Consider the following 22,752-nt stretch of genomic DNA (forward strand, 5'->3'; position numbering starts at 1 on the left):
CAACACCCCTCCCCACCTAGTAGAAACAATTAACAATGGGAGGGGTGACTGAGTTTATTCCAGACTACATGGCTTGCAGGAAAGGGTTTTATAATATTTATAAAAGTACAACAACAACAATATGCATTATAATTTTGGCTCTAATATTACAGAGCTGGTGGAGCTAATTTGACACTGTGTACACACCATACATTAAAAGCATTATCGCTTCTCCCCTGTAAGAATCCTGGGAACTGTAGATTACCCTTCTACCACATAGCTACAATTTGTAGCACCCTTTACAAACTGCAATTCCCAGGATTCTTTGGGAGAAATGTCCTTTTAATGCCTATCAATGGCCACTAGGCACGATGGCTATGCTCTACCTCCACAGTCAGTGGCAGTAACCTTTGTGAATAGTAGTTGCTGGAAGATGCAGGAAGGGAATACAGAATGCTCTTGTTTCCACAGGCCTCTGGTTGGCCACTGTGAGAACAGGATGCTGGACTAGACAGGCCAATGTGGCCTCATCCAGCAGACACTTCTTATGTCCTTACGTGGTTCAAGGGTAGAGATTGTGAGAAGGCATCTTCCAAAGCAATCCCACCCCGCCAATAGCTTTGGAGCCTTCTTGCCTCTAGCCTAGCCCTCACCCCTTTTCCTGTTCCCACTGGAGTCTTCTTTTGCTTGCCATGCCTGCGGGCTCTCTTCCGGCCAATGCTACCAATGACAGATCTTAAAAACTTGGGGTCGGTGAGATTCGGCAATCGCAGCACCTTGCGCCTGCTGGACCTCCTGAGCGGAGCGGGTTGTGTCTTGCTCCTCGTGAAGTAGGGTGAAATGTGAGGAGTGTTGCAAGCCGGTGCAGAGGCAGAAGGTCTGGCCAAGATGGTAGAGCACGGTTTCTCTGTCAGAGGCTTCTTCCTAACCCAGTGGAACACCAGTATCATACGCCTCTTAGATGGGTTGGACATGCTGAAGAAGGTGCTGGAGGCCCAAAGACCAGGGTGATTTCAAAGCGGAGGACGCAGCAGGCAGTTCCCTATCAATGGTGCCAAATCCAAGCAAATGTTAGCTCCAGTCCTGTTAAATCGATCCAGCAATTATGAACATTAAAGAAGGGATTAATTCCTCAGGCAGTATGAAAAGACTTTCTGCGGCTTTTCAATAGATGGGAGCCCCCCAACTACTGCCACTGTTGACAGCCTGTTGCCCCTTCACTCTGCCTGAATGGGTTATGTCACAATGGTTCCTTCATCAGGTGTTTGTGAGCATGAAAATGCTGTTGGGAGTTTCAGCAATGAAGGCTCAGGCATAACATACTGTTTGAAAGTCTGAACATTTCCTCTTTTTTTATTTAACAAAATTTATATACCACATTTATAATTTATATACAAATTATTAGGAGAGTAAGTTAAAAATATACTGTAGTTTATTCACTTATAGGCTAGTTTCCATACTTTATTCCTTCTTATACTTCTATCCCACCTTTCCTCCACAGAGCATACACACTTCAGCCTCCACCTTCTCCATTTTATCCTGACAGCAATATTGTGAGCTAGGGCCATAGCTCAGTGGTAGAACAACTGCTTAGCATGCAGAAGGCATCAGGTTCAGTCCCCAGCATCTCCTGGTGGGACTGGGAGCGCTCCCTCTGCGCTTCGGAGGCTTCGCGTTGCTATCGCTGAAGCCAAGGAGCCTGCATTTGCTCCATAGGACGCACACACATTTCCCCTTAATTTTGGAGGGGGAAAGGTGTGACTTATAGAGCGAAAAATACAGTACATCAAGACAAACATCAAGATCAACAATATACATGAAAAAATATTTACATATTTCAGAAACAAAAAGCAGTGAGGTGTATAGATGGACAAGAGAGTTAAAGGTGCACTTAAGGGGGAATAAGGAGAGCGAAGAATTGATTAATAAATTCCATGGAAAACGTAGAACAGAAACCCATACCAGAAATATACTTTCTTCTTTCTTTCTTTCTTTCTTTCTTTCTTTCTTTCTTTCTTTCTTTCTTTCCAGGAAGGAGAGACTGAAGTATATGAAAAAGTAGAGGCAAAAAGTGATGAAAAGTGGTGATTAGCTGAGAGCTGTGCATGGCACTTTGAAGCCCCAATAATCAGCTGATCATCAGGGCTTCAAATTAGGAATACAAAATACAGCGGTACCTCGGGTTAAGAACTTAATTCATTCTGGAGGTCTGTTCTTAACCTGAAACTGTGCTTAACCTGAGGTACCACTTTAGCTAATGGGGCCTCCCGCTGCCACTGTGCAATTTCTTTTCTCATCCTGAAGCAAAGTTCTTAACCTGAGGTACTATTTCTGGGTTAGCGGAGTCTGTAACCTGAAGCGTATGTAACCTGAGGTACCGCTGTAATGTGCTCTCTGAACTCAGCCATATACAGAGTTCCTATGTTCACATGCATCTTTCAAAGCTAAAACCATCAAGTTTTCATTTGAAAACACATTTACATCAAATTGAATTGATTTTATACCAGTTTCAGTCAGCGGTAGGGGGCCTAGTGGTGTCAACTTTTTTTAAAAGCTCATGGCTGGGCAGGATGCTATTGGGATTCAGGGTAGTCAGGGTGTAGCCTTATGAGGCTTTGCCCTGGGGTGGGAAAAATATTGCGCCTGGGAAAGGGAAGTGGGAGTCAACAGACACTCATGGAATAGTTTCGGAGAAAAGGCTTTTATTTCTACCATCCATGAACTGGTAGAAGGAGCAAGTGTGATAGTTCACAAAAGCATGCACGAGTTCACAGTCATGTGCACAAGCATATATACCCCTTTCCAGTTCCCTCCTCCTTTCTGCTCCCTCAGAAGTCCTGCCCCATGTTGAGGTTCCTGAGCATGTACAGAAAGCTGTCTTGGAACTATTGTGGACTCTTGGCAGGAAAGGGGGTGAGGGGGTTTTCAGAGTGTTCCCGTTGTTTCATTCTTGTGCTTTGGCATGGTTCCCGGAGAGAAAGCAAGTTGCAATGTGGTTCTGAGAAAGGCCTGAGAAGACAATGGGCTCTGTTCTCTACCTTGTTGCAATCTTTTTAGTTACAGCAAGCGGAATGTTTCTGATGCTTAGCTAATGCCTTTTAGCTGATGAGAAAAATGATTTTGAAAAGCTCTGAGAAGCTTTGAGCCTGCTGGGGGGGGTGACTTCGGGCCTAGGTGAGGTCACCTGTCCTCACCTTCCTTCAAGGGAAGGGTTAAACTTTCCCATGCACTGTGATCCAAATCCCCCACCGTGAAAATCACTCACCCCATGCCAGTTATTGATTTCTTTTAAAAAAACCAACATGATATCTAATTATATCTCAAACCCTCCAAGTGTCCCTATTTTCCAGGGACGTCCCTGATTTAGAGAAGCCATCCTGGTTTCTGATTTGATCCCGGAATGTCCTGCTTTTCCTTAGGATGTCCCTATTTTCACTGGAGAAATGTTGGAGGGCATGGAGTTATCCGACCCTGAGCTGTCTGAAGGCAATCCTGTATTGGGGAGGTTTTTTGTTTATTTACCGTTTTGGCCTGACTGAATATAAGCCACACACAAACACACACACCCAAATTCCAACCATGAAAAGTTAAAGTGTGGTTTAAATTCGCGACCTTATAATTTTTTTTTTTGGCTTTTATGATATAGCTGCTGAAAGAGACGTATGGTAAAACAGAATGGATGTGAGTGCCTGCGGAATTTTAAGGGAGCAGCTTATATTAGGGTATTGTATTTTTCTCTCCCCCCCCCCCCCTTGGATATTAAAGGTGCGGCTCATATTCAAGTGTGACTTATATTCGAGCCAATACAGTATGTTTTTATATATGTTGGAAGCTGCCCAGAGTGGCTGGGGCAACCCAATAAGATGTGTGGGGTATAAATGGTAAAATTATCATTATTGAATGGGACGTCCCTATTTTCATCAGAGAAATGTTGGAGGGTGTGATATCGTTAGCATCACTAAACAGTTAAGCCTTAGATAAATATTTGTTTTTTTAATGTGTTTCTAGTGACTGGCAACAATTAAGAAATGTATGTAAGATAAGAAATGTATGTAAGAAGGTGAGAGCCTTGAGATATTTCTGAAGGTTTTCTTTGTGGGTCTTCTGTTGGTTTGGAGCCCTCAACTATAAATCAAAAGAGACCTCAAAGCAGGAGTTTCCTCATTACCACTTACAGAAGAAATCAAACCCAAGATCACTGGGAATAAGAGAGACTGGATTCAGTAGTTCTTGGGCTCTGCTGGCTCAGTTGGGGCAACACTGGTGTAAATTCCCTACCCTCCTTCAATTCAGAAATATCAATCAACCTAAGTTTATTGTTCTAGCCAAAGGCCATGACAATCCTGCAGCAACAGTACCAATAAAACAATATAGATCATACCATAATACAAGCCAACATCCATAATGTAAAGGGGGCAAGTCGGAGACAGCAACAAACTCAAATCCAACTGGATTTCAAATTAAATTTCTGCCATTCAGGGATATGCCAGTGTAAGTCCCTCACCCCAGCTCAGGCAGGGGCTCAGCCAGCATAATTTAAAGTAGTAGAATATATGCTCGCACAAGTCCCCAAAAGGGTGCATTGTGTTGTTGTGACAGGACAGGGCAAGGTGAGTTCTGCACCTATTTCAGACCCCTTTCAGCTTGGTCACATGACCCAGCAACCTGGTAGAACTTAGTTGGCCAAAAAGGTTGTGCAAATCAAATTCCTCCTGAACAGAGTTTGGAATATGGGTGACTTTAGCTGGTGTAGGTTCTGCCAGCTTACTATATTTGGAAAGCTTCTTAAGTACAGGAAGCTGGCACGACTTACACTGGCTTAAGCTATCCCTATTCCAGGCTCCATTCATGAGTGGGGATATTGCTGGCTGAGATGGCCATAATCTGGCAGAGAGAAAACAGCGCTTTAAAATAGAGTTTGACTTGCACTACCCTTTTTCTGGAGTATGTTCAGTCCGGTTGTCAGATCATGTGACTGAACTGAAAGAGGTTTTAGAATGGGTATCTCTCCTTGCCCCATCCTGCCCCATCCAAAACCCCAGATTACCCTCTTTTTTTGATCTTATGCTGGCGTAAATATTGCCATATCATATGAGCCAGCATTATCCCCCACTGAAACATGTTGAGGGAATTCCACAGGCATAGCCCGGTCTGGGAGATCAGGTCAGCCCAAGATCTGCCTATTCTAAACTCACTCATCCCAGCTGATATTGAGTTTGGCTTGTGCTGTTAGTTCCAAGTCCGGTATAACCATCTGTCATTTTCTTTCTCTCTTTTCCTCCCTCCCTCTCTTGAATCAGGCAGGTTTCCACCACCACCACCTCTCCCACACACAGATGAGAATCTGAGGATGAACTCGTGTCTGTCTAAGGACTCACTGGTAGCACTGTTATGAATGACAGTTTCCTTTTAGCTGAGCAAGACCTTCTGCTATGCAAGAAAACAGCCTTGTAAACAGCTGTAACCCATCAGTGCCCTTCTTGGTGAAAGTTTGAGAGAATAGCAAAGGTGGGGGGAGAAGCGTACAGCTATATAGTCCTGTGCATGTTGTTGTTGTTGTCTAGTCGTTTAGTTGTGTCAGACTCTTCGTGGTCCTCTGGACCAGAGCATGCCAGGCACTCCTGTCTTCCACTGCCTCCCGCAGCCTGGTCAAACTCATGTTCGTAGCTTCAAGAATGCTGTCCAACCATCTCGTCCTCTGTCGTCCCCTTCTCCTTGTGCCCTCCATCTTTCCCAACATCAGGGTCTTTTCCAGGGAGTCTTCTCTTCTCATGAGGTGGCCAAATTATTGGAGCCTCAGCTTCAGGATCTGTTCTTCCAGTGAGCACTCAGGGCTGATTTCCTTCAGAATGGATAGGTTTGATCTTCTTGCAGTCCATGGGACTCTCAAGAGTCTCCTCCAGCACCAGAATTCAAAAGCATCAATTCTTTGGTGATCAGCCTTCTTTATGGTCCAGCTCTGACTTCCATACATCACAGTTAAACCAGAGCTTTAACTATACGGACCTTTGTCGGCAAGGTGATGTCTCTGCTTTTTAAGATGCTGTCTATGTTTGTCATCACTTTTTTCCCAAGAAGCAGGTGTCCTTTAATTTCGTGACTGCTGTCACCACCTGCAGTGATCATAGAGCCCAAGAAAGTAAAATCTCTCACTGCTCCATTTCTTCCCCTTCTATTTGCCAGGAGGTGATGGGACCAGTGGCCAGTGGAAATGTTGAGAGGATAAAGATTGGGATAGCAAGAGCAAACAAGAATCTCCCTCTAGCAACAAGCATTCTTATGATAATTATCAGATTTGATTCATAATATGAGGAAGGACCCTATCTTACTGGTAGAGCATGTGTTTGCAGGAATCTTCTTCTTCTTCTTCTTCTTCTTCTTCTTCTTCTTCTTCTTCTTCTTCTGTATGCAAACAGTTCAATCCCTGGCATCTCCAGGTAGCACTAGGAAAGTCACCTGCCTAAAATTTTGGAGAGCTCCCTCCAATCAGGGTAGACCAATGGCCTGGCTCAGAATGTGTAGAATCCTCTGGAGAAAATTCTTCATTTTTAGGCAAAGGTAATTTTACCTCCTGGCAAATAGAAGGGGAAGAAATGGAGGCAGTGAGAGATTTTACTTTCTTGGGCTCCATGATCACTGCAGATGGTGACAGCAGCCACGAAATTAAAAGACGCGTGCTTCTTGGAAGAAGGGCAATGACTGGCCTAGACAGCATCTTGAGAAGTAGAGACGTCACCTTGCCAACAAAGGTCCGTATAGTTAAAGCCATGGTTTTCCCAGTAGTGATGTATGGAAGTGAGAGCTGGACCATAAAGAAGGCTGATCGCCGAAGAATTGATGCTTTTGAATTATGGTGCTGGAGGAGACTCTTGAGAGTCCCATAGACTGCAAGAAGATCAAACGTATCCATTCTTAAGGAAATCAGCCCTGAGTGCTCACTGGAAGGACAGATCGTGAAGCTGAGGCTCCAGTACTTTGGCCACCTCATGAGAAGAGAAGACACTGATGCTGGGAAAGATGGAGGGCACAAGGAGAAGGGGGCAACAGAGGTCGAGATGGTTGGATAGTGGTTTCGAGGTTACCAGCATGAGTTTGACCAAACTGCGGGAGGTAGTGGAGGACAGAGGTGCCTGGCGTGCTCTGGTCCATGGAAGAGTCGGACACGACTAAACGACTAAACAACAACAAATTTTACCTCTTTGAAAACTCTCAAGCATGAACTTCCAAATCAACTTGGGGTTTTGCTTTAAGTGTCTATTCACAAGGCTGCCTTTTTTTTGGGGGGGGAGGGGGGATTTTCAGTCCAAATAACAAATCCATGTTTGCTAAATATATGGAGTATATGAAGGTGTTAAGACTCACACAGTTGCTCGTTAGTAGAGAATACACTCTGTGAAATCATTTCCCTTGAGTTCTTTGACAGGAAAAAGACATAGCCTAGTCCTAATGCTGCAAGGGACAGTGTTTTAAACTCTGCTAACTAATTGTTTTAAGTTTAAACATTCTGCTCACACACATGTGTAACATGGGGAATATATTGTAAATGTGTCCGCAGTGCATATGATGGCATAGTATGGAACTGTATGGCATGGCATGACATGGAAACAACCTGTGACTGAGTGTCAGTGAGACAAAAACACACATGCAGATGTTGGAAGCACAGTTGTAGAGCATTTGTTTTGCATGCAAAAAGGACCAGGTTCAATCCTGGACATCTCTACTTGGAGATTCCTGGCTAAAATTCTAGAAGAGCCACTGCCAATTGGTTTGTTTGCTTGCTTGTTGCATTTATGGCCCACATTTTCTCCAAGGAGCTCAAGGAGGTATACATACTGTAGATTCTGGCGTATTAGGCGACTGGGCGTATAAGACGACCAATTGCGCAGCTTCCAATTTAGGGGGTCGTCTTATATACTTCAGCAGCTTCATTGGGCGGCAACAGTGGGCAGCAGGCTCCGCGCTGGGAGGAAGCTGCCCGGTGAAGCTGCCCAGCGATGCTAAGCTGGCTTCACTGGGCAGCTTCCTCCAGGCGCGGAGCCCACCGCCCACTGCTGCTTCGGAAGCTGCCAAAGCTGCCACCGCAGCAGCAGTAGGCGGCGCGCTCTGCTCCGCGCCAGGAGGAAGCCACCCAGTGATGCTAAGCCGGCTTCGCTGGGCAGCTTCCTCCAGGCGCAGAGCGGAGTCTGCCGCCCACTGCAGCCATACCCAGCGTGTAAGATGACCTCCAACTTTTTAACCTCATTTCTGGGGTTAAAAGTCGTCTTATATGCTGGAATCTACGGTAGTTCCCCCCCCCACACACACATTTTATCCTTCAAGCGACTCTGTGATGTAGGTTAAGGTGAGAGAAAATGACCTGCCCCAGGTCACCCCATGAGCTTCATAGTTTCATGGGGATTTCAACCCAGGTTTCCAAGGTCCTAGTCCAGCACTCTAAGCACTCCACTGCACTAGCTCTCTGAGAATAATGTTCTCTGACAATTCTGAGCTAGATAGACCAATGCTTTGCATCTGTGTAAGTCAGCTTCCTAAGGGATGTGGGTGGCGCTGTGGTCTAAGCCACTGAGCCTCTTGGGCTTGCCAATCAGAAGGTCGACGGTTTCAATCCTTACGACGGGGTGAGCTCCCATTGCTCTGTCCCAGCTCCTGCCAACCTAGCAGTTCAAAAGGACACCAGTGCAAGTAGATAAATAGGTACCACTCCGGCGGGAAGGTAAACGGCGTTTCCGTGCGCTGCTATGGTTTTGGTGTTCCATTGTGCCAGAAGCGGCTTAGTCCTGCTGGCCACATGACCCGGAAAAACTGTCTGCGGACAAACGCCAGCTCCCTTAGCCTATAAAGCAAGATGAGCACCGCAGCCCCAGAGTCTGCGACTGGACTTAACTGCCAGGGGTCCTTTACCCTTTTTAAAAAACGTCAGCTTCCTATGTTCTTAAGACCATGAACTCAAGGGAGCAAAAATAGATGTAGCCAACTCTGGTAGTAAGTAATAATGTGAGTCAGGCAACTGATGTAGCTACTTTCAGGTACACATAATAGGAAATGGCTCTCCCTCAGTATGAATTGATCCAAGGTCCTTGGAGTCGCATTGCGTTATAGCCACCCAAGATGTACAGTGTCGGGAATGCCAAACATCTTCAGAGGTGACCAAAAGCAACCAGCAAACTTAGCCATTATCTGAAAAGAACTGGCATTGATGGAATTAGTACCTTTCCAGGGACACAGTCAGATCGGGCACATGGCAAGGATTAGCAAGCACTGCAGCTGATGTTGGCAGGAAGTCCATAATGAATCTTTGCATCTAAAGTAGGCATTATTGATTGTTTAACAAAGTAACATTGTTTTAAGGTAATGGGCAAAGATGGATAGTCTCTCTGGGCAGAAAAGCTTACATGCATTGAAGTTCTAAACTGACAAGAATACTTTTCTATCCCTTTACCAATGCTGTTTGAGCCAGTTGCTGTAAATCAGCACAAGAGCACAAATTAAGCCATTGCCATCTGGCCCACACTATATACCTGGATGCATAAATACTGAGTGGTAGTGAACATTATATATACAGAGTTTGCCCTTAAGACAAGAAGAAAGCAGAAGAAAACAATTTGCTAGATAAAACGACTATGCCTTACAAAGAAAAATGCATAGGTTGTCCAACATCAGTGTCCAGAAGCAAATTCATTTCAAAAGACACCCCCTTTTCAACCAGAAATAACTGAAAAGGGAAGTCACAAAATCATGTGTTCCTTCTCCACTTCAGTTTTGGCTGTCAATTAAAGGAGGAAACTCAGAGATATGAGCTGAAGGCAATTGCAGGCATTCATTTCACTTTTAGGAAACAAACATGATGAAGTGAACCTCAAAAAGTGCCAAGCAATCTATTTATCAGAGCACTCCAGAAGATTTGTTATGCCTGAAGCATTTCCAGTACGATATAACTTTTCATCAGAGGTGATGGCCGTTCCGTATCTCTCTGCAAGTGTTCTCTCAAGGAGAACACATCTCACGCAAGAGCCATGCAATAAGGTGACCGTGGCCTCTTGCATCATACTTGAAATGCATCAGACATAATACATTTCCTGGAGTGTTACAGTCAGTAGACTTCATCACAGTTTTTAGGATAGGGTAGCTAGATACAAAAGAGGAGAGGGCTCCTGGTTGTATAGATGAGAGAAATGCATGCCTACTGCTTCTGCTAAAGCTCCCATTGAATCCCAGGAGAATTCCTCTAGCAGTAAAATAAGGCTGTGATACTTCAAAAGACAGTACAGGACCAGGACAACTTGGAGCATCTTTGCTGACTGCAGGGAAAGTGTGGGTGCATGAAGGGCAAGCTGTAAGTAAGGACAGGTGAATCTGTCCACTTTGGTTTCTCTTACTTCCTCATTTTTCCAGTTTTAAGTTCAATTCTCCATATTTTCCATTTTAAAATACTGTTGTGAACCGCCCTGAGATGAACAGTGCGATATTCAAATTTAAGAAAGAAAGAAAGATTCAATCAGTCTTCATGAATATTTGTAATAATTTTAGTGTGGATTTCTCCCAGTATATGCATTATTGTGTGCATTTTTTCTAAGAGCCACAGATGAGAACTTTGACTGGTTGACTCAACCAGGTGAGGGTTGCCGGTGGGTCTTAAACCCTCAGTGGGTTAGGGACCTGTCTATTCCATCAGAGAAGACAGGCTGCAGCGAATTGAATGGATAAGACCAATACCAGGTCCAATGGTCAAGAAGGTGGGTTCTGCACATGCTGTTGAAGGAGATGAGGGGCAGGTGGGGTTCATCCGCCTGGGAAGGTAGTCCATCTAGGAGAAGGAAAACTTTGTTCCTAAACCTCAACTGCCTTGCAGCTATACTCGTTCGTGAGAAAGGCTTTGGAAGTAAACACTGAGGAACAATCCATACCCGCTTCCTCACATGACACCTTTGGGAGAAGAAAAGGCTAAGGAGTAAATCCAGAGTGGTGCTCCTATGGTGGTTGAATGGCATCTTGTATGCCTTCTTCTGGCAACTCCTCCAGCCAAGCTGATGCTAAATGTATTGCTTTCCTTTCCTTTCAATCCCATCAGTGAGATTGAAAGGAGGGGCTTTGTCATCTGGGCAGCCCAGGCTTGCGCCTCAGAAAGGTCACCTTGGTGCTGCAAATGCAGCAAAAACATTGGAGGCAGTGCTTATGAGTTATAAGCTCAACCTGACTGGCGTATGACAGTGCTATGGGTTGCCTTCATCGGTGGGGGAGAGCGTAGTGTCTCACTGGTCAGCTACCAACCACCTTTAGCTGGGCAGCTTCTGGTCAATAAATGCTGACCTGCCACTGTCTTGGAGCTCAGTCTGTCTTGGAGCTCAGACTATCACTCAACAAGCAGACCAAACTATTGCACCGGGCAAAAAAGAAAAGAAACAAACCCTCATGTGCCTAGAAAGCTGGAATATCAGGACTATGTGTTCTGGCTTGTCCTGCACCCACCTGCTGCAGGTCAACAACTCATAGAATATGGCCATCATTGACCATGACCTGAAAATGCTCAACATTGTGTACAGTTTGCCAATTACACACACGTTGGCTAAGCAATTTCTCCTGCATGTTATTTTCCACATCTATATGATTTTTTTTCACATACTTCATCCTATTATATGGATTTTTATACACGTTACTTGGCTGAAGAACCCCCTTGCAAACTTCAGAGAAGTGGAAATTTCAAGGGATGGCTTTGTTTTGGTTCATGTGTTGTTTCAAAAAGTGCAAATTTGGTAAGTTCACCCTTAAATGCAAACTGAAAATTAATTTCTTCCCCATCCCTATTTGCAAGCAAGCATAATTTGTGGAATTGCATGGCACAGCATCCTTACTGATCATGAGGTACATGCGATAAGGCATTAGTCTTACCTTCCAGTTTCCCAGTTTTGTGGAATCAACATAAAGAAGAACCTGCTGGATTAGGCCAATGGCCCATTAATTGAGCATCCTCTTCTCACAGTGGCCAGCTAGATGCCCAAGGGAAACCAGCGAGCAGGACGTGAGGACAAGAGCACTCTCCTGCCTTGCAGTTTCTTGCACTGGTACTCATAAGCATTACTGCTTCTGATCATGAGAATGCAAGTTCTTTTTTCTTTTTCTTTTCTTTAAGGAAACAATGGGGGGGGGGACTATTAAAGTCTCATCTGGTTACCCTAGTTTCCTTTTTATGCAACAAAAATGAAATTTACTTGAATAAAATAGACTCCACTTATGAATGTTCCACTTTACATGCAGTGGGCCTCTGAAAAATTAAATATATTAACTATTTCTACATTTTCCTAATTGGGTAAAAATGTTAGGCCTGTCTGTCCTATGTGTCCAAGAGTACTCCAGATAATTGGAATGGTGCAATAACAACAGGAGAGTAATTAGAGAAATGTTCACTTCACTGATGAACCTGTGTGGTCTTCAACAATTACCCCATTAAAAGAGGTTCACTTTTTCCAGGAAGTGAGTGGCACTTCACATGATTAGCACATGAGCAAAACAAGGCAACGGCTTCCATTATTTACCATCACAAACCTCTCCTAATTAGACTAAATTAGCATTTCCCAAACTTCAGATTTCATTGACCCCTTGATTAGCTTTTAAGGTTATCATCAACCCTGATCCAAATTGTTAGGAAACTAAATGAAATGTTGTCAAGAATATATGCAATCAATGTTTATTCATCACAACTTTTGGGAATCATAAAATGTAAAAGATGAAGAAACAATACTTTTGGTATTGTGGAATCATCTTACTAAATACAGAGGTCCCTCATGGACAGGAGAGGTTCAGTCTGCAATCATAGGCCGAGAAAATGCAATACTTCTTCAGATTTTGAAGTGGGGCTACTTGTCTGTAGTCTTTGATGTTATATCTGAATAATCCAGTTTATACTCCTATGTGTGGGTCAACTGAGATCCTACTCTAAAATGCAATTAGCAACTAACAGCGTGCTCTCTCCCACAAGGCTAATTGCAGCACCTGGGGCATTTTTGTCAAGACTGTTGCAGGGGAGAGAAGAGTTAAGTATCTTTACTTACTGTGGCTCTCATTAAAATCTTTCCCTCACATTCGTATTATTATTAAGAAATCTTTTGATGTGGTTGCTAATTGTCTCCGCAGGCATGTCCAAAGTCCGTTCCAGGGGCCTGCCGAATGGTATAATCCGGCCCCTGTGGCAGTTTATTTCCGGAGTAAAATACTAAAAACCTAAACAAATTCAATCCTAAAAAAAGCTCAACAATTTGGTTGGCCCTTTGGTTGGCCCTCACGGCCCTTCATCAAATCTGGCCCTCTTTGAGAAAATTTTGGACAGCACTGAAGAGTTAAAGTCAAAGAGTTCAAGAGAGGCAGAGAAGGGGGTGCTGGATGTCAGGAGCTGCATTCTCTCCCGTGCGGCAGAGTGTGTGTGGCTACTGGATCACATGCTCTGTGAGTTGACATTCCATTCTTTGGGAGCGTGGAAACAGAAGGAACTGGGCGCCACTTCCGTCTTCTGTGTTCTTTGTTCTGTCCTGTTGTTCTCTCTCGGATGACCCCCCCCCAATCCGCTTCCACTGGGAAAGAAGTGTGGTTTAAGCACCCCGGTCACCCACCCCTTCCCATTGTGCCATGCCCCTCTCCCTGCAAGGATTCAGGTGAGTACAATATGCTTTGGGGCGCAGCAAGCTTTGGGGGGGGGGGCTGGGGGAGGATGAAATGCCAGTGGGATGATGGGGGGGGAGACAGCAGGCAGGGAAGATGCTGGGCAGGTGGGGAAGGGAGAGAGACCCCACAAAAAATGAAGGGAGGTGGGTGTGCAGCTGAGCTCCCCCCCCCCATTTCGAGTATTCCGAATATCAATAGGGATACTATAAACACAAGCAGAAATACAAATGTTTCCTACATTTCAGCTGAGTTTCCTGCATTCCAGGGGTTGGACAACCTATTGCTTAATAGGTTTAATTCCACTTCCCATATTAATCATAATACAATACAAAACAATACAATATAATACAATCCAAATACCTTTATTGGCATTTCAAGTTAAGACATTTCAAAATGGCATCAGATAAAAAGTCTTTCTTCTTCCTGTTTCCGAGAGATTTCAGTGGGGAAATCCTTTCGATTCCTCCATAATAAGAGGCAGTGGGGTGAGGGAGGCCAGGGCCACATCCACACCATTTAAAGCGCTATGAAGCCGCTTTAAACACTCATGGCTTCTTCCCCCAAAGAATCTGGGCGCTATAGTTTGAAAAGGGTGGGGAGAGCTGTTAGGAGGCCCCCCTGCTCCCCTCCCAAAGTTCCCTGCCAAGAAGGGAACTCTACTAACCCTAACCCTACTCCTTACGCTAACCCTAACTCTAATGCTAACCCTTAACTAGAGCTACAGTTCCCAGAGTTCCCTGGCAAGAAGGGAACCCTCCCCCTCCCCTCCCCCTTAAACCATAACCAGAGCTACAAATCCCAGAGTTCCCTCATAAGGAAGGAACCCTTCCCCTACCCCTACCCCCTAACCCTACCCCTACCCTAACGCTAACCCTAACTCTAATGCTAACCCTTAACTAGAGCTACAATTCCCAGAGTTCCCTCACAAGGAGGGAACCCTACCCCTACCCCTTAGCTCTTAACCAGAGCAACAATTCCCAGAGTTTCCTGGCAAGTAGAGAACCCTACCCCTACCCCTGACGCTAACCCTAACTCTAATGCTAACCCTTAACTAGAGCTACAATTCCCAGAGTTCCCTCACAAGGAGGGAACCCTACCCCTACCCCCTAACACTACCCCTACCCTAACGCTAACCCCCCTAGCAACTCTCCGTCCCCTTAACCACCTACAGTTCCCAGAATCCCTGAGGGGAAGCCATTCCTGTTCAAAGCGTCTTCATAGCACTTCCAATGGTGCGCCTAATGTGGCCTAATGTTTCCTCCCTCATTTTCTTCTTTCTCCCCACTGCCCCATCACTTGCAATGCAGCAGATGTCCGCCTGCAGTCTCTCTTCAAAGCTCCTTCTCTCAGGTCTGGCCATGGCCTTGTCCATTGTTCACTGCCAGGATTTCACGTTCATTTCTCCGATGTAAATAGGGACGTCCTGCGGTTCTCTTCATGACTTTGAAGGCTGGACTTGGGGAAAACCTCACCGGCTCCAGACATCCCTGTAAGGCAAAGGCAACCAGGTGAGTGGGATGGCCCCCATCCGCAGCATCGCCCCAGACTCCTCCTCTGTTTGGCTGCCTGTTCACAAACAAGGCTTCCAAACCAGTTTGCATCCATCTCAGCCAGCGTAGCCTCACAGCATCCACTAGTCTCAATGCAAACTCTTCCGACAACCACCCACCAGCTGCAGCCTCGCCAGGTCCATTGCCAGACATCAACCGGCTTCAGAGCTGAATATCAGTCGCCTGCAAGTAGCGATCCCACCAGCAAGTAAACTTTGTACTTGCCTTCTCCTTGCTCCACAGCATCCCAGCACCGGGCCGTTGCCTCCTTTCGCTTGCCAGATTGCCACCACGGGGCAGGAGACCACCAGGGCTGAGTGCCAGCGAGCTGCCCATTTCTCTTTGGGGAGGGCAACTGCCCAGGCTTGTGCCTTGGCCCACATTTATACCCACTCAGCTGCCAAAGGTTTTTGTGACATCCCAGTCAAGCCACCAACAATGGCAGCAGCTGGGGAGGCATCACCCCCACCCCCTATGCCCTCACAATGGTGAGCACAGTTTAGCCCCCAACACACACACACAACACCCCCCCTCCAAGTTGTGCCAATATCTGTGAATGCTCCCCTCCTGTGTTTGAAATTCTAGAATAAGTAACTGCCTCTTTCCCCTCAGCTTCTATGTCTGTTGGTGACATCGCAGGAGACCATACATAGACAGGGCTGGGGAAACTAGGCCTCAAGGGGAGGGGCATTTATTAATAAAGAAATAATGACTGAGGACCCCCCCCCCCTTGTGACACGTGTGGCATGTGGACTCCATGGCACCCTCAAAAACCAAGGCCCCCTGACCCTCCCATTTTTAAAACGTTTCCCCAAAACCTGTTAGTTTTTGCAGTGCTGCAAGACCGTTTGTTTTGGCAGTTGAGGGATTGTTATTATTATTTTTATTTGACCCTTTGTGGGAGATTAATAAACTGGTTCCTTTGACTTAAGGTCCCCGTATCCTTTTAAATAAAGTGATCTGGACAAAATGGATGATTTAAGAAACCTTTTTATTAGACACACTTGCAAGTGAGCTAACCCAAGATCAGGCACATCTTCATCAGGAAAAACACATCTTCTAAAGTCGCTTGTCCAGCCGCAAGTCCCTCCTTCCACGCCCACAAGAAGAGGCCTGCCAGTCTACAGAAGTATCGCGTCCGCCTCATTAACATTTTACTATTCCACTTCCCATATTAATCATAATACAAAACAATATAATACAATCCAAATACCTTTATTGACATTTCAAGTTAAGACATTTCAAAATGGCATCAGATAAAAAGTCCTTCTTCTTCCTGTTTCCGAGAGATTTGAGTGGGGAAATCGTTTTGATTCCTCAATAATAAGAGGCAGTGGGGTGAGGGAGGCCAGGGCCACATCCACACCATTTAAAGCGCTATGAAGCCGCTTTAAACACTCATGGCTTCTTCCCCCAAAGAATCTGGGCGCTATAGTTTGAAAAGGGTGGGGAGAGCTGTTAGGAGGCCCCCCTGCTCCCCTCCCAAAGTTCCCTGCCAAGAAGGGAACTCTACTAACCCTAACCCTACTCCTTACGCTAACCCTAACTCTAATGCTAACCCTTAACTAGAGCTACAGTTCCCAGAGTTCCCTGGCAAGAAGGGAACCCTCCCCCTCCCCTCCCCCTTAAACCATAACCAGAGCTACAAATCCCAGAGTTCCCTCATAAGGAAGGAACCCTTCCCCTACCCCTACCCCCTAACCCTACCCCTACCCTAACGCTAACCCTAACTCTAATGCTAACCCTTAACTAGAGCTACAATTCCCAGAGTTCCCTCACAAGGAGGGAACCCTACCCCTACCCCTTAGCTCTTAACCAGAGCAACAATTCCCAGAGTTTCCTGGCAAGTAGAGAACCCTACCCCTACCCCTGACGCTAACCCTAACTCTAATGCTAACCCTTAACTAGAGCTACAATTCCCAGAGTTCCCTCACAAGGAGGGAACCCTACCCCTACCCCCTAACACTACCCCTACCCTAACGCTAACCCCCCTAGCAACTCTCCGTCCCCTTAACCACCTACAGTTCCCAGAATCCCTGAGGGGAAGCCATTCCTGTTCAAAGCGTCTTCATAGCACTTCCAATGGTGCGCCTAATGTGGCCTAATGTTTCCTCCCTCATTTTCTTCTTTCTCCCCACTGCCCCATCACTTGCAATGCAGCAGATGTCCGCCTGCAGTCTCTCTTCAAAGCTCCTTCTCTCAGGTCTGGCCATGGCCTTGTCCATTGTTCACTGCCAGGATTTCACGTTCATTTCTCCGATGTAAATAGGGACGTCCTGCGGTTCTCTTCATGACTTTGAAGGCTGGACTTGGGGAAAACCTCACCGGCTCCAGACATCCCTGTAAGGCAAAGGCAACCAGGTGAGTGGGATGGCCCCCATCCGCAGCATCGCCCCAGACTCCTCCTCTGTTTGGCTGCCTGTTCACAAACAAGGCTTCCAAACCAGTTTGCATCCATCTCAGCCAGCGTAGCCTCACAGCATCCACTAGTCTCAATGCAAACTCTTCCGACAACCACCCACCAGCTGCAGCCTCGCCAGGTCCATTGCCAGACATCAACCGGCTTCAGAGCTGAATATCAGTCGCCTGCAAGTAGCGATCCCACCAGCAAGTAAACTTTGTACTTGCCTTCTCCTTGCTCCACAGCATCCCAGCACCGGGCCGTTGCCTCCTTTCGCTTGCCAGATTGCCACCACGGGGCAGGAGACCACCAGGGCTGAGTGCCAGCGAGCTGCCCATTTCTCTTTGGGGAGGGCAACTGCCCAGGCTTGTGCCTTGGCCCACATTTATACCCACTCAGCTGCCAAAGGTTTTTGTGACATCCCAGTCAAGCCACCAACAATGGCAGCAGCTGGGGAGGCATCACCCCCACCCCCTATGCCCTCACAATGGTGAGCACAGTTTAGCCCCCAACACACACACACAACACCCCCCCTCCAAGTTGTGCCAATATCTGTGAATGCTCCCCTCCTGTGTTTGAAATTCTAGAATAAGTAACTGCCTCTTTCCCCTCAGCTTCTATGTCTGTTGGTGACATCGCAGGAGACCATACATAGACAGGGCTGGGGAAACTAGGCCTCAAGGGGAGGGGCATTTATTAATAAAGAAATAATGACTGAGGACCCCCCCCCCTTGTGACACGTGTGGCATGTGGACTCCATGGCACCCTCAAAAACCAAGGCCCCCTGACCCTCCCATTTTTAAAACGTTTCCCCAAAACCTGTTAGTTTTTGCAGTGCTGCAAGACCGTTTGTTTTGGCAGTTGAGGGATTGTTATTATTATTTTTATTTGACCCTTTGTGGGAGATTAATAAACTGGTTCCTTTGACTTAAGGTCCCCGTATCCTTTTAAATAAAGTGATCTGGACAAAATGGATGATTTAAGAAACCTTTTTATTAGACACACTTGCAAGTGAGCTAACCCAAGATCAGGCACATCTTCATCAGGAAAAACACATCTTCTAAAGTCGCTTGTCCAGCCGCAAGTCCCTCCTTCCACGCCCACAAGAAGAGGCGTGCCAGTCTACAGAAGTATCGCGTCCGCCTCATTAACATTTTACTATTCCACTTCCCATATTAATACAATACAAAACAATACAATATAATACAATCCAAATACCTTTATTGACATTTCAAGTTAAGACATTTCTAAATGGCATCAGATAAAAAGTCTTTCTTCTTCCTGTTTCCGAGAGATTTCAGTGGGGAAATCCTTTCGATTCCTCCATAATAAGAGGCAGTGGGGTGAGGGAGGCCAGGGCCACATCCACACCATTTAAAGCGCTATGAAGCCGCTTTAAACACTCATGGCTTCTTCCCCCAAAGAATCTGGGCGCTATAGTTTGAAAAGGGTGGGGAGAGCTGTTAGGAGGCCCCCCTGCTCCCCTCCCAAAGTTCCCTGCCAAGAAGGGAACTCTACTAACCCTAACCCTACTCCTTACGCTAACCCTAACTCTAATGCTAACCCTTAACTAGAGCTACAGTTCCCAGAGTTCCCTGGCAAGAAGGGAACCCTCCCCCTCCCCTCCCCCTTAAACCATAACCAGAGCTACAAATCCCAGAGTTCCCTCATAAGGAAGGAACCCTTCCCCTACCCCTACCCCCTAACCCTACCCCTACCCTAACGCTAACCCTAACTCTAATGCTAACCCTTAACTAGAGCTACAATTCCCAGAGTTCCCTCACAAGGAGGGAACCCTACCCCTACCCCCTAACACTACCCCTACCCTAACGCTAACCCCCCTAGCAACTCTCCGTCCCCTTAACCACCTACAGTTCCCAGAATCCCTGAGGGGAAGCCATTCCTGTTCAAAGCGTCTTCATAGCACTTCCAATGGTGCGCCTAATGTGGCCTAATGTTTCCTCCCTCATTTTCTTCTTTCTCCCCACTGCCCCATCACTTGCAATGCAGCAGATGTCCGCCTGCAGTCTCTCTTCAAAGCTCCTTCTCTCAGGTCTGGCCATGGCCTTGTCCATTGTTCACTGCCAGGATTTCACGTTGATTTCTCCGATGTAAATAGGGACGTCCTGCGGTTCTCTTCATGACTTTGAAGGCTGGACTTGGGGAAAACCTCACCGGCTCCAGACATCCCTGTAAGGCAAAGGCAACCAGGTGAGTGGGATGGCCCCCATCCGCAGCACCGCCCCAGACTCCTCCTCTGTTTGGCTGCCTGTTCACAAACAAGGCTTCCAAACCAGTTTGCATCCATCTCAGCCAGCGTAGCCTCACAGCATCCACTAATCTCAATGCAAACTCTTCCGACAACCACCCACCAGCTGCAGCCTCGCCAGGTCCATTGCCAGACATCAACCAGCTTCAGAGCTGAATATCAGTCGCCTGCAAGTAGCGATCCCACCAGCAAGTAAACTTTGTACTTGCCTTCTCCTTGCTCCACAGCATCCCAGCACCGGGCCGTTGCCTCCTTTCGCTTGCCAGATTGCCGCCACGGGGCAGGAGACCACCAGGGCTGAGTGCCAGCGAGCTGCCCATTTCTCTTTGGGGAGGGCAACTGCCCAGGCTTGTGCCTTGGCCCACATTTATACCCACTCAGCTGCCAAAGGTTTTTGTGACATCCCAGTCAAGCCACCAACAATGGCAGCAGCTGGGGAGGCATCACCCCCACCCCCTATGCCCTCACAATGGTGAGCACAGCTCAGTAGCCAACACACAAACACACACACACACCAAGTTGTGCCTTATCTGTGAAGGCCACACCGGAAACCCAAGGGGGCTGAAGGAAAACATTTTTCAGCCCCAGGGGTTGCATTTCCCTCCACACAACACTAGTCAAATGCAGAAATGAACAGAGCAATGAAAGCAAGCCTTATCTTTGCACAGGAAGCTGTTCAAGGAATGACATTCACAGAGAGAGTTAGCATCTCAGGAAAAAAGCACTTTTACATCAATCATTTATCGCATTTGACTAAAAGCCATTACAAATTCAGCTACAAAAGCACCAAACCCTGTGACCCAAACTATAGCTCCCAGATTCTTTGGGGGAAGAAACCAGGTGGATGCCATGTGAACTCAGCGATGTGTCAAGTGATGGCTACATACTACCTCCAGGTTCAAAGGTGGCATATTTCTCACCTGTGACAGAGAAGCATCCTGTTTGGAGGTGGCCTAATTCTGAATACCAGCAGCTGGGGACAAACAATCAGAGAAGCTGTTGCTTTTGTATTCTGCTTCCAAGCATCCTGCAGGCACATAGCTGGCCACTGTCAGAAACAGAGATGATGAGCTAGATGGCTGTTTGCTCTAATTCAGCCGAGCTCTTCTGTTGATCTCCATTGCATAAGCAAGCACTTGTTCTCTGCTGTCTTCCAATCTGGTTCCAGCCTAGAGCCAGAACATTGCTTTTCCACCCGGTTAACATTTGTTCTCCAAAAGCATGCAGTGGTAAACAGAAAACAGCTTCTGATTTTCAAGACAGTATTGCATTCCATTGCCAAAAGTGATGTTTTGGATAGGTGGAAAGCTGGTTTAAAAACAAACAAAAAAACACACACAGTTGTAAAAATGTTGTTTTCCTGGCCACTTTTTCATTTGCTACTAAACCGTTTCATAAGCTAACATTTCTTTAAAGTGTTTTGCATCATACAGATAACCATACAGATAAAAATGAGTAATAGTTTATGCCCTGAGTTAAGGTCTTACAATGAAATACATGTGATAGAACGTGGATAGTCTGCTCTAGCTTTTTCCAACCTGCTTTTTCATACTTGGGTTACACCCAAACTGTTTTGGATTCTACCTCCCACCAGCCCCTGCCAGCACTGGCTGATAGGTGTTGTAGTCCAAAACAGATGGAGAGCACCATGTTCAAGAAGCCTGTTCTAGCTGGTGTTTATTGCCACTGGAAAACTAATGGAACTAATCATGCAGGGAGAGACCTCTAAAACACATCATATATAACCATGGGCTTAGAGCCTTATGTAGCACAAACAACCACCATCCGAACAATGACAGTAAGAGCTGTTTGACAGTGACTGTTGCTGGGGGGAGGGGGACAGAATACAAGATGAGAGGGTAGTGGCTGGGAGAATGAACAGAAACATTCCATGCTGCAAACATTTATTGCAGATCCTACTCACTGGGATTACAGCAGGAAAACCAAGCCAGTCCCACTGTGGTACAAAACATATGAGGGACATGGGTGGTTGCTCTGTCCCAGCTTCTGTCAACCTAGCAGTTCGAAAGCATGCAGCGGGAAGGCAAATGGTATTTCTGTGCACTCTGGTTACCATCACGGTGCTCCATTGCACCAGAAGCAGTTTAGTCATGCTGGCCACATGACCTGGAAAGCTGCCTGTGGACAAATGCTGGCTCCCTTGGCCTGAAACAGAAGATGAGCGCCGCAACCCCATAGTAGCCCTTGACTGGACTTAACCATCCAGGGGTCCTTTAGCTTTACAAAGCATGCCCATATCCCTAAACCCACTCTTTTATAATTAATAACATTATTATCCATAGATAAGGGCATATTTGTTCACAGCTATGTTAAGTAACTATGGATATGACTAATAATAGTAAATCACTTCCTAAAAGCAGAGGTGGCTAGTGCCCATTGCAGCTGGTAGGGTAGAAGGTAGGGAGGCCAGCTGCCAATGACAAGCCCTCCCATCCACTCTGTCTGACCCTCAGCACCCTCCCTAGGTCACCCCCTCCTCTCCCCAACCATACACTCTACTGGTTCTCCTTGCATCCTCCTTGAGTGTTTTTGCCCAGCTGGAATGTACTGCATTGCAGGGAGTTGGACTAGATGACTCTTGGGGTCCCTTCCAACTTTACACTGCTGTGATTCTAACTCTGATTATGCCTCTTGCTTCCCTGGATGGAGGATGGTGAAGGTTGTGCATAGGGCTTAATAGAAACTAGCTAACTCTACAAAGATAAAATATACATTTATTGCTCCATCTCCTTTTGCCTCCAGCCCCTTCCACCAGTAGCACCTTGTCCTCTGAAGGTTGTCTGGACATGAACACAGATTCCTGACACAAGCTTTTAGCTCGAATTGACACAGAGCAGTAACAAAGCAGGAGGTTGGGGAAGGGTCGGCCCACCCATGAG

Source organism: Podarcis muralis, chromosome Z, assembly GCF_964188315.1.
Source record: "Podarcis muralis chromosome Z, rPodMur119.hap1.1, whole genome shotgun sequence".
Classification (NCBI taxonomy): domain Eukaryota; kingdom Metazoa; phylum Chordata; class Lepidosauria; order Squamata; family Lacertidae; genus Podarcis; species Podarcis muralis.